Source organism: Chrysochloris asiatica, unplaced genomic scaffold (genome assembly GCF_000296735.1).
Source record: "Chrysochloris asiatica unplaced genomic scaffold, ChrAsi1.0 scaffold00689, whole genome shotgun sequence".
Lineage (NCBI taxonomy): Eukaryota > Metazoa > Chordata > Mammalia > Afrosoricida > Chrysochloridae > Chrysochloris > Chrysochloris asiatica.
The window spans coordinates 60,316-74,453 of NW_006409207.1; positions in this window are offsets into that span (position 1 = coordinate 60,316).

A 14,138-nucleotide genomic window follows, 5' to 3' on the forward strand; every position below is an offset into this window, starting at 1 on the left:
TGTGCTGATGCATCATTCCTGGCATGGGGAATGTTTAATGAAAATGGATCAGGGGTGGAAAACATGGATATTTTATTATTATTACAGAAGTCTTCCTGAAGAGTACTTTGTCCTTTCTTGAAAATAGTAATTACTGGCATAGAATTAGATTGTTGAAATGATACTTATAAACATTGTACACATATTAATGTTATTATTCTTTTTGTGTGTCCTCAAGTTTATTCTGACGTAAAGAAACCCTATATGACAGAATAGAACTGCCTGCTATGTTTATGGGAAAAGAACAGTAGAACAACAGATCATCAGGTGTTTTCTCTTGTGTAGCTGATGATATGTTCAAACCACCAACTTTTGGTTAGCTGATGAGAACTTAGTTATTGTACCTTGAAAGTACCCCTATGAAACATTTATTGATGAAGACCAAAGAGCACAGCCTTCGGTATGGATTACATCTCAATGTAAGAACAAAAAAGTCCTTACTACTAGACCTATAAACAATATTCTTATCAATAGAGAAAAGATTGAAGTTGTCACAGACTTCTTTCTTCTTGCATCTACTATCAGCACTCATGAAAGCAACAGACAAGAAATCAAACAATGCATTGCATTAGGCAATGTGCTGCACAAGACCTTTTTTAATTGTAGAAGAGCAAAGATGTCAGCCTGAGGACTAAGGTACGCCTGAACCAAGCCATGGTATTTTGAATAACCTCATATGCATGCAAAAGCTGGGCATCAAATAATGAATACCATAGAAAAATCAATGCATTTGAATTATGGTGTTTGAGAAGAGTATTGAAAGTGCCATGGACTGCCAAAAGAACCAACAGATCCGCCTTGGAAGAAATAGAGGCTGAGTGCTCCTTGGAGACCAGGATGGCCAAACTTCGTCTCTCATACTTTGAGCATATTGTCAGGAGGAACCAGTAGCTTGAGAAGGATATCATGATTAGTAGGGAGGAGGTTCAGAGAAAAAGAGGAAGACATCCAATGGGATGGTTTGGTCAACTGGCAGCATCGATGGAGTCAAGCGTGGCAACAATAGTGAGGCTGGCCCAGGATTGGGCAGTGTTTCATTCTGCTGTACAAAAGGTCACTATTAGTCAGTATTGACTCGATGGCACCTAACAACTACAACATATATATGAGTATGTGTATATGTTTGTGTGTGTATGTATATATACATTATGCATATACATAAATGAATTGGATGTCTGACAATGTAGTGGATTACAAGCTGGGATGTTACCTGTAAGATCAACAGTTCTAATCTACCAGTAGCTCCATAGTAGAAAGTTGAAGCTTTCATCTCCCATAAACATTTACAACCTCAGAAACCCTATATAAATAGAAACCCACTATGAATTGGAATTTTCTCATTGGCATATAACCATAATTTCACCATATATATGTGGGTGCGTATATATATGCTGTGAGTTAATGCACTGAACTGCAAAATCAGTTTGAACTGAAAAGACGGTGATTCAAATTACCAGCTACTTCTCTGAAACCCTATACCTGGTCACAATGAGTTGGAACCAACCCCACGGCACTTAACAACTCCACCAACTGAGATTATATATATATATATATCCTTGTTTGGTGCTGTAGGATATGCTCTGGATCACAAGGTCAGTTTGAACTGTTAGGTTGAAGGTTCAAAACCACCAGCCCTTCTTTGGAACAACTATACATGGTTGCTCTGAATTAGAAGAAGATGTGGAATGAGGAATATCATAGCTGGCATCACATAGATATTGGCTCAATGGAGAGAATAAGAGAACAATGTTTACCTTTGCTTTATTGACCACTCAAAGGCTTTCAATTATGTTGATCAAGACAAGCTATGGACAATATTGCAGAGAATGAGTATTCCAGAACAATTAATTGAACTCATGAGGAACCTGTGTATACATAAGACATTGTTGCTCAAACAGAACAAGGGAACACTGAATGGATTAAATTTAGGAAAGGTGTATGCCACAGTTGTATTCTTTCACCATACTTATTTGTTCTGCATGCTGAGCAAATAATCCAATAAAATGTAATATAACAAGAAAAATGTGGCATCAGAATTTGAGTAAGACTCCTTAACAATCTGCGTTATGCACACAATGAAACTTTCTTTGCTGAAACTCAAGAGGACTTAAAATATTTACTGATGAAGATAAAGGACCACAGCCTTCAGTATGGGTTATACAAAAAACACAAATCCTCACCACTGGACTAATAAACAATATCCAGATACAAGTTTAAAATTGTCAAAGATTTCATTTTACTCAGATCAATCATCAATATTCATGGAAGTAGTAGTCAAGAAATCAAGTAACATATCATGCTAAACAAAACTTCTGCACAATATCACATTAAAGCAGTCAAGAGCAAAGATGTCAGTTTGAGTATTAAGGTGTGTCTGACCCAAGCCATGATATATTCAATAACTTCATATGCATGTGAAATGTAGACAGTGAATAAGGAAGACCTTGGAAGAATTAATGCATTTGAGTTATGGTGTTGGAGGAGAATATTAAAAGTACCATGGACTTAGAATAAACAGCTTTCTGTTGGGAGAAGTATAGCCAGGATAGCCAGACTCTGTCTCTCATACTCCTAGAAAAGGATGTTGTGTTTGGTAAAGTGAAGGGTCAGAGAAAAAGAGGAAGACCCTAAAGAGATGGACTGCATAGTGGCAGCACCAATGGGCTTAAATGTAGCAACAATGGATTTGTAGTGAGGTTGATTTGTAGTGATTTGTAAATGTAGTAAGGTTGAGTCAGGACCGGGAAATGTTTCATTCTGTTGTGCACAGGGTCACTATGAGTTGGTATTGACTGGGTTGCACCTAACAACAACATCATGAGTTAGACTGACTCAACGAGAAAAAAAATATATTTGTTCTTTCCTATTATATATTACTACATATATATTCAAGCATTCTATCAACATACATTATCAAACAATACCTAGATATAATGCCTTAATATAATTATAAAATTCACCTTTGTAGAAAAAATTCAGATCCTTTTGTAGTCTAGTTCTTTTAATTGTGAAAACATATACATAGATGGAGTAGCAAGAGGGATAACACAAAAACCAATCAAATATATTGAATGCATTGTGCTCATAATCTTATACATGTGTGTGCAAAACAAAAAATAGAAAAATCAACATATGTATTTTGAATTATACCTCACTTATTGGAGGCCTGGTGTGGCGCTGTGGGTTAATGCACCAGACTGCAAAGCAGTTTGAACTGCAAGGTCGGTGGTTCAAGCTCACCAGCTGCTCCTTGGAAACCCTATACAGAGTCGCTATGGGTCGGAATCGACTCGACGGCACTTGACAACAACAACAACAATTACTATAATTAGCTATGTTTTTCTTACTTGTTTCTTCCTTCATATTATATTCAATTATATTTAATTACTTTGACTTTACTTAGGGTGTATTTCTGTTTCTATATAACACTGCCATGATTTAATCTTTATTTATTTTGTTTTACTAAACATCAGATGTTGTTCTTATGTGCTGTTGAGTCCATTCCAACTCATAGCATGAAGGAACTGCGGGCTGGTTAGTAGTCCATTGCTCACCCTTCAATGCCACATCACATATATATCATATACTTAATGGCTTCTTATTGATTCATGTATACAATTTAGCCAACTCTTCCTTACACACCATTATGAATATATATTCTCTTAACTGTCTGTATTATCAGTCTTTAAATATTGCTATCTTTCCCTCTTCATTTTAATTATTTTTAGATTTTCCTCCTTTGTGTCACTTGTAAACAGCAGTATGATGCTGACTCTACAGATGTGTCCACAGTAATACTTATTAAACCATAAGAAAAATTAAAAACTCTCTCATAGAATTCAATTATCAGTGATAAGCAAAAGAAAAAATATTGGGAAACAAGCTTTTAATCACTTCATTAAATAATATACAATTAAATTCTATATCAACTATATAGAACACTGAGTCTTAAGAATTTAAAATATTGCCTATTGATTACTTATGTATTTAAAATGAATATCAGCAAATTAAAAGTATAACTTAGCTTCAAAATTGAAGGCCTTATATTATTTGTTCCTTTCAGTAGTCCAAATCTCTTAATATCAAGTAGAGTTTTATAGAAGATAAAAAATTGTATACATTTATACAGAGCATGAGAGTTAGACATACATCCAATTACCAACCATGGATTTGCTATCCATTGTTCTGAATAATGGACATTATTAACCAAATGGCACTGAATTAATCAAATGAACTCTCTAACTAAAACTTGCATCTTGTTGTTGTTAAGTGTTGTGGATTCGGCTTTGACTCATAGCTCCAATATAAACTTTATGAGCATTTTAAACTTTGAGGGATCAGAAAGTATAATCTTTCTTATGAGGTCTGGCTTATTAGGTGCAATCGAGTCGCTACCAACTCATATCGACCTTATGCACAGCAGAACGAAATACTGTCCGATCCTGGGCCAACCTCACTATCATTGCCACACTTGAGCTCATTGATGCTGCCCCTTTGTCAATCCATATCGCTGGGGGTCATCGTCTTTTTCTCTGACCCTCCACCCTACAAAACTTGATATGCTTCTCCAGCGACTATTCCCTCCTGAACAATATGTCTGTAGTATGAGAGACGAAGTTTGGCCATCCCGGCCTCCAAGGAGCACTCTGGCTGTACTTTTACCAACACGGATCTATTGGTTCTATTGGCAGCCCACAGCACTTTCTGTATTCTCTTCCAACACCATAACTCAAAAGCATCGATTCTTCTACAATCTTCCTTATTCACTGTCCAGCTTTCGCCTTCACATGAGGTAACTGAAAATACCATGGCTTGGGTCATGCGCACTTTAGTCTTCAAGCTGACGTCTTTGCTTTTCAACACTTTAAAAAGGTCTTGTGCAACAGATATGCCTATTGCAATACATCATTTGATTTCTTGACTGCTGCTGCCCTGAGTGTTGATAGCTGATCTGAAAAGAATGAAGTCTTTGACAACTTCTATCTTAACTCCATTGATAAGAATGTTGTTTATTGGTCCAGTGGTAAGGATTTTTGTTTCCTTTACATTAAGGGGCAATCCATATCGAAGGCTGTGCTCTTTGATATTCATCAGAAAATATTTTAAGTCCTCTTCACTTTCAACAAGCAAGGTTGTATCTGCATATTGCAGGTTGTTAATGAGTCTTCCTCCAATCCTGATGCCACGTTTTTCTTCATAGAACCCAGCTTCTCAGATTATTTGCTCAGCATACAGGTTGAATAAGTATGGTGAAATAATACAACCCTGTTGCACATCTTTCTTACTTTTAATCATTCAATGTTCCCATGTTCTGTTCAAACAACTGCCACTTGGTCCATGTATAGATTCCACATGAGCACAATTAAGTGTTCAGGAATACTCATACTTCACAATGAGGACTGGCTAGCAGGCTCAAAATGTGTACCTTGTGGTTCACAGTCCAATGCTTATTGTATTGCATCACCACACTCTCCAAATTTGTATTTCAGACTTCCAAATTACCCTTAACAATTTAAAAGTATTTGTTGCTCTACACTAACTTCTTTCCAAAACTACATTCTTGTGATTTAGTGGAAAGAATGTAAATCCATTATTTTTCCTATAGTCTAGCCTTTACTTCACTTTTAGATTACTGCATAAACTTGATAAATATAATAGAAGATTTCTCAGCATTGATGGCCTCACTACACTTGGATATTGTCGAATATAAGCCATTAGAGGTCTATGATTTTCTCTATCAGTTAATAGAGCAAATTATGTTCTACAAGACAGTATAAATGTCATTATGTTAGGGCTTTCATTTCAGACCTCTGGTGTTATGAATTATCTTATGTTTCTTCTAGCTAAAGTCCGTACCTCCCACCAAACAATGTTTCTGTCCTGGGTCTGGATAGGAAAAACTAGGAAATGATATTGATAAGATGACATGATTCACCTGTGGAGTGTAATCAATATAATTGTAATTGAAAAATTGAAACTCTAGCATGAGTGTAAAATTAATCTTATCAGAAGCAGGATGGAGTATCTCACTACCATCAAAGTAGAAAAATGAGAGGAGTCTTTTAAAGCACAACCTTTTGGCTCTGAAATCCTGGCACATTGGGACTTCTCAACCCAGGGATTGAAGCTGTAACATTGGAAGAGTGGCCAAGGAGCAGCAGCAGAAGTATCAAAACTCAGAGCACCAAACACAGCAGTGGACTTCCCAACCCACAGAACAAGTATAGCTGGTGACTTTGGGCAGAAATCTTGCTTATACAGTGGGGTGCCTCCAGTCACTTATGTAAAGGATTTAGGCTTGCTGACCCATGGAGCTAGAACTGAGTGCCTTCAGGTTGAAGCTCACTTTGTAGTGGTGTGCCCTGTGTCTGTAATTATCCAACAGAAACAACTGTGTCCTCAGCATTTCTGAATTGTAACCCCTAAATGTCATCTCTTAATTTCCCCCAATAAACCCCATAACTGTGAATATGTTGCCTGACTTCCATATGGTCATTGTAGCAGATTTTCAGATCCAATGTGGGAAAAGAAAGGATTGTGGGAAGAATTGTTGCCACACATATTTTTACAGAGTGTCTATAAGTCAGAATCAACTCAAAGGCAGTTAACAACAACAACAGTGCAATGGCTGGAACTGCAATTTTCTTGGCAGAGCCAGCCAAAATGCTTTGAGTGTTGGTGTGATACTGTAGGGTAATGCACTGAAATACAAGGTTGGTTTGGACTTCAAGGTCATCTGTTCAAACCAACCATCCACTCCTTGAAAACGCTATACGTGGTTGCTATAAGTCAGAACTGAACAGCAGTAACATGAACAACAATACAATATGACCTGCAGGCTTGACATTTGTCACCCTTCCCTCTGCAAGGTTGTTTTGAGTCAGAATGAACTCAAGAGCACTTAACTACAACTATGTGAAAGACTCATCCTTGGGTGATGCAAACATTTATTGAACTCAGCTGCTAACTGAAAAGTTGGAGGTGCCTGTCCACCCAAAGGAACTTTGGAAGAAAAACTGGAAATCTACTTCTTAAAAATCAGCCATTGAATCCCTGTGGAGCCCAGCTCTAATCTGACTCATATGGGGTCACCATGAGTTAGAACTGACTCACAGCAATTCTTTTTGGTTTGTTTGTTTGTTTTATGTGTCAGTTATTGTGCTTGAGGGATGCTTGAAAAGAGTTGGATTTCTCTGAAATTTCTATCTAATAAGATAGTTAAAGATTTGCAACCTTGGAAATCCTGTGCAGGGTCACTATGAGTCAGAACCGACTCCATGGTATTTAACAACAACAACTAGTCCTCCTATAGTAAGAGAATTGATGATTCAAACCCACCTTCTAGTGCATGGAAACCTTACGTAAGGTTGCTATGAGTCAGAATTGACTCTGAGGTACTCAACAATAACAAGATAGAGAAGTTAAGGAATGATATAATAAGGAAATACAAAGAATTTATTAAATAATTGATGAGTGATTCTTACAGTAGCCCAAATCTAGTTACACACCCACAGTCCTAAAGCTGATTCCAATCCAATGCAACTTTATGCTGTTGTTAATTGCATTGGAGTCAATTCCAACTCTTAAACACCCTGTATAGGATTTTTGAGACTGTACGTCTTTGCAGAACAGAAAGCCTCATTTTCTTCCCACAGAGTGGCTGGTGGGCTCCAAATGTCAACCTTGTGATTTGCAGTACAGCACTTATAGCACAGAGCAACCACATTCCCTAGCAATCCTATTATTGCTATTGTTGTTATGTGTAATCACATTGGTTTCAAATTAAAGTATAGGATTTCTGAGACTGTAAAGTTTATTGGAAACAAGCAACCTGATCTTACTCATAAGGAGTAGCTGGTAGGCTTGAGCAGACAACAGGTTACAGTAAGGATTAGAATATTAAATCCTTTTTCTTCTTTATAGCACCACACTATACTTTGATCATTGAACATAACCAATATTTATTTGCAAATAAATGAATTCATATGTTGTCATAATCTGAAAAATTAAAATAGAATTTTAATATATTATTGTCATCATAATGTTTTGTCATGCTTGAAAGATAGGCAATAAAACACAATGTTTATAAATAAAGTAACTTCAGAATTGCATTGAAAACAGTAGGGCTAATTTCTACCAATACACTTGTCCTTACCATGCATCCTGGTGTGATGATGCAGTATAATGTACTGTACCATAAGATCTGTTTGAAGTGCTAAGACCACGGTTCAAACCCACCAGCAACTCCTGGGAAAATCTATACAGGTTTGTTATAGGTTGCAACTGACTTTATAGCAATTAACGATTAAAAAAAAAAAAAAGTTTCATGAATCAAGTAGCCACACAAACCCTCATCTCCTTCATCTTCCTGAATTGCTTTGTCTATTGATTTGCTATGAAGATTACACTCAGAGGATAGTTTTATATGTTAAAACTCAGGTAACATTCACTAAAGCCAAGATGGTTTTCAAGTATTCTTTCTTCTCTACCCTCATTGCATGTATAGAAAAGGATTTTGACCATCTCAATTAATTACCTCATTTAAAAAATAGCTCAAATTTTAACAAATTTTCAAAGGAAGAGTGAGGTTTAAACACAGATATAAGACACCAAACTACAAAAAATGATTGCCACGTTCAGAGAGTTAACAGAAAGAAGAAGCAATTATTTGATTCATATAGTACTTCACTGACTTTGCATTCTCACATTTTCTGATGCCCTAGAACGAGATACAAACTATACACCTCCTGCTCTTTATATTCCCTGCTAACTTTCCTCACATAATGAAAAAAGTATATTGCTGTGGTTTTAATTCACTTATTTAACTAACAAGGTTGGGCAAATTACCATAAAGGGGGTCTTCTTATAGTTCCTGAAAAACTCCTCTATCTGTTCTTTCTATGTTTCCACTAGTGTCTTGCAGCACTCTTTCAAAAGGTACATAAATTATTTTAAAAAGTTATATAGTCACAAGACATGCTTCTATATTAACAAATAGAAAAATAAAAATGTTAATTATTTACCATATTTTCATTAATAAGTTATAGGCAAAATTTTCTAATACATGTTAGTGAGGAAGCATATAATAATTAAAATGGTATTTTAATAATGCTAGAATTATATTTTTTACTAATCTAAACACAGTAATTCCTTGTGAGTTGTTTAAATGAAACTTAACATCTACACATTTTACCAGGTATTAAACGATTATGTTAAATCTCCGGTCCAGGGAATGAGTCACAGGTATCATAGAATCTGATTCAGCCAGAACATTCTATCAACATGAATTCACTATGCAAACAACTATAAAGTGCCTTGAAGATACAACTTACCTGTTGTATAAGAAAATTTGCTTGGTTCTAAATCAAAGGTCTTTTCACACTTTTATTTCAGTATTTAAGAGGAGAAACAAATGACTTGAGCACTTATATTGTAAACTATTTTTGATTCCTCCTCAAATAGTATATGTATCACAGTCCCTGAGAAAGAGGAAAACAAATGATTCCTGTTTGATTTTTCAGAGTTTTACCTGAGAGGTTTTAAACTTGGAGATATTTATTCCATGATACCTTTGAGTTTGGAAATTCCCATTGGGATAATTTGAACTTTTTTTGTGACATGCTTAAAAACACTAATAATACATACCGAGCATCAATCAATCCATCTTTTTGCTGTGTGTACCATGTGTACTTGGAAATAAAAATATAGCCAGATTTGATTTTGCAATGGGAATAGTTATGGGAAACTTTAATCTATAGAAAAGAAAGGACATAATGCCTTCACCTCAAATGAAAATAGAAGTATGAAGTTTAATGAACTTTTGAGTTCTATAAAATAGAAAATACTATACTTTTGCCTCAATTTATAGTTGAAAGAATGTTGACATCTCTAGTATGCATCCTTATAGTCTAATAAAGTCATCATCAAAAGTTAAGACAATCTATTAACATTTCTTTCTCAATTATCTAGGCTACCTTTCATCTAAGGAATCAGCTATTAAATTTATCATACAATACTGAACAAATCTCTTTTGGAGATATAAAATAAGCACTGGGCTGCTAACCAAAAGGTTGTTTTTTTGAAACCAGCAGTCAATCCTCAGAAAACTGGTGCTGGGTCCCAGAGTGGAAACAGACTCAACAGCATTTAACAAGAAAGACCTAGAATAACTGAGAATCAAACCTGAAACTCAGTTTCATGTTTTGTGGGACTAAGTGGGTTATTTATGCCTTTCTCATTTACCTAATGGAAGCTAAGTTATTGATTAGAAATGTATGTGAAACTAATCACTGGAATAACAGTATGTGGGAATGGCCATTGAATATGAAAGTGTTACAAAGATTCTGAAACACTTCTCATTTGTTGTTGTGTTATTAATAAGTGCCATTGGGTAGGTCCTGACTCAGAGACCCTGTATACATGGGGTTTCCAAGAAGTGGCTGGTAGGTTTGAACCACCGACCTTGTGGTTAGCAGTTTATGTTTTATTATGTGCTATTGCTATTTGTTGTTGATGTTAGGTGCAATCCTTTTACTCATTTCATCCTGTGATGGAAGATACAGCTTTCCCCTGATTATCTTTACATCTTAAATCTGCTTTCTCACTAACCTTACTTTACCTGACAAAACTTTTTCAAATTACATACATTGCATTCGTTCATTGTTTCCCTTTTCTCAACCCCTATTAGGTGCAATCCTGTAAGTTCTGACTCCTAGTGACACTATAGACACTATCATGAACCACTTTGGTCCTGAATCATCCTCATAGTCTTTGTTATGCTTGAGTCAATTGATGCTATCTATGTTCCAATCTATCTCATTGAATCTGCATCTTCTTTGCTCTCCCAACACTTTCTCGAGCATGTTGTTCATCTCCACTTGTCCCTCCTGAGAATATATTTGAAGTATTCGAGACAAAGTTGTCCTGGTTTCTAAAGGACTTTCTGGCTGTAATTCTTGCAACACAGATTTGTTTGTAGTTCTGGTAGTCCATGGTACTATTAATATTCTTTTCCAACACCATTGCTCATATGAATCAATTCTTCTATGGTCTTCTTATTAATAGTCCTTTCACATGCATTTGAGTCATTGAAAATACAATAGATTGGGTCAGGCCAGTTTAACCTAAAATATTTTTAAGTTTTTGGCACTTTTAGCTATTTATCATCCTATGATATGACATCAGAATATCACAGGGTGTTAAAGAGTCTTTTTAAAATAGTGATGTCATATTCTTCATCATATAACTCAGCATGTTGGATTATTTTCTCAGCATGCAGATTGAATAACTATAGTGAAAAGATACAATCCTTGAACACAGTTTTCCTGATATTGAACCATTCAGTATCCCTTAATTATGCCTCTTGATCTATGTTGAGGTTCCTCATTAACAAAATTAAGTGTTCTGGAAAAACCATTATTTGCAATGTTATCCATAACTTACCATGATCCACACAGTCAACAGCCTTTGAATAGACAACAAAGCACAAGTAAACATATTTCTTTTGTTCTCTGCTTTCAGCCAAGATACAGGTGACATAGTAATGATATCCCTTGTCCCACACTCTCTTCTGAACGCAACCTGAATTTCGGGCAATCCCTGTCAATGTTCTGTTGTAACCATTTTTTAGTTATCTTCAGCAAAATGTTACCTGTATGTGATAGTAATAATATTGTGTGATGATTGCTGCATTCTGTTTGGTCACCTCTCTTTGAAAGTGTGGCAGTCCCTGGTAGAGAATATCATGTTTGGTAAAGTGGAGGGTCGGAGAAAAAGAGGAAGACCCCAAGGAGATGAATTGGCACAGTGGCAGTAGAAATGGGCTCAAATGTAGCATTGATTGTGAGGTTAGGTAGGATTGTGCAGTACTTTGTTCTATTGTGCATAGGGTTTCTATGAGTTCTACCAACTCGATAGCACTTAACAAAAGCCAAAGCCAACTCAACGACACTTAATACACCATTAAGCATGTTGCCAGATGCAGGTCTTGATGGCGGCTAAGGTGAAGGTGCAGTGAAGGTCGCCATCAGTAATAACTCAGTATTCTAGGCAAAAAAGAGCCAGGACTGAGTTCCAAAACTCAACCCACAGAGATAGGAATAGTTTAAAGGTTTGGAGTCTTATAGTTGATGGAATTTGGAGCTGAAGCAAAAAAATCGCGTATTTTTTGATCTGTCGGGCTGGCTCAGAGACCTGAGCGGACATCCTGGGTGAGACCAAGCAGTGGAATGAAATAGGAGTAGCAGAGACACCATGGAAACACGCCGCGGGAACCTTGGGAAAAAAAATGTGCACAATATACTTTGTCAATTTTGCATGGTTCTGATTTTATTTTTTTTCTTTGGTGTCAGATAATTGATGCACTCACTGTTTGCCCACCTCCATTCTGGTGAATAGAGGTAGGGGCTGAGCTGAGTGGCCATGATCCACCATCACCGTTGGTGGTTTCTTCTTCCAGGAATCCGCACACTCAGCCCAAGCTGAGATGCTGATGTGCCTCACATTTGGTCTGCTTTTTAACACTGGTAGGAGAATAGTCCCGGTGTAGCGCTGTGCATTCATGTACCAGACTGCAAAGCTTTTTAAACTACAAGGTCTGTGGATCAAGTTCACCACCTGCTCCTCAGAAATCCTATATAGGGTCGTTATGGGTCGGAATTGACTCAACAACACATAACAACAAGGAGAGGAGGGCTGAAGTGACAGAAAGAGAGTTAGGACATTAAAGACATACTTATATTAAGCTACAGGTTTTGTTTTTTTGTTTTTCTTTTTCCTCTTTTTCTTCTCCCTGCTCCCTCCCTTTTTTTGTGATTAGAGACTGCTATACTCAGTCTTGTTTTTGCTGGTGCTGCATTCTTTTCTTTTCTTTTTTTTTTCCCTATTTTTCCTCTTTCTTTCATTTTTGTTCGTGCTTTTGATTCTGATTTTGTTTTTTGTTTTTCACCAAAATGCTGTTGTTTAGCTGTTATATAGCCTCCCTTCTGCATTTGGAGGACTTTTTGTCTCCCTATATTACACGAGAAGAGTCAACAACTGCTGCAAAATAGCCAAGCTGCAATCACACTTTATAAAATACCAAAACCCAGGCAAGAACCAATACCAGCTGCCATATACCAGGGAAACAGGCAACACCTGTGAAAGTTACTCTGAGTTAAGCAATAAGAAAGTGAAAAGGGAAGACCACATCCTGATCACATCTTCTTGGATGCAATCAGAAAGCACACAAAAGTACCAAAATACATACTCAATTAAGTATTAGGGCCACAAATAAACATTAAACATGTCCAAGAAGCAAAAGCAGATGACCATATCAGCACATATCCAGAAAAAAGATAAAATATCTGAGACAAATAACCTAGAAGTAGACCTGGACTCCATTCTGGAAGGAGGGCAGGCCCTGGAAATACCTGAGAAAGAATTCAGAAAAATGATTATAAAATGATTCAAAACACTTTACAATGGAGTTGAGAAAAATAAGGAAGAAGTCAGGAAAGTGCTACAAGAGCAATCAAACAAGACAGATACAGCATTGGGAAAAATTCAAAACCTACAGAAAGAAGTCCAAACAATCAATAACAAAATAGCAGAAATAGACAACACTCTGAGTGGGCAGAGGAGTGGAATAGATGAGACAGAAGATAGAATCAGTGAGCTGGAAGACAAGTCTCTCAATACCACTAAGATAGAAGAACAAACACAAAAAAGTATAAAAATTTCAGAGGAAGTTCTAAGATTCATATTGGACAACATGAAGAGGAATAACTTAAGAATTATTGGCATTCCAGAACAAGAAGAATCACACAAGTCCACAAAGGAAATAGTCAAAGAACTACTGGAAGAAAATTTCTCTAACATCGTGAAAAGCCAAAAGATAAACATACAAGAAGCTCAACGATCTCCAAGAAGGGTAGACCCCAAAAGGAAATCACTACAACATATAGTGACGCTCTCCATACCCAAAGATAAGGAGATGCTTCTGAAAGAAGCCAGAGAAAATAGAAGGGTCACATACAAAGGCAAGCAAGTCAGATTCAGCTCAGATCTCTCAGCAGGAATCATGCAAGCAAAAAGGCAATGGGGAGACATATATAAAACCC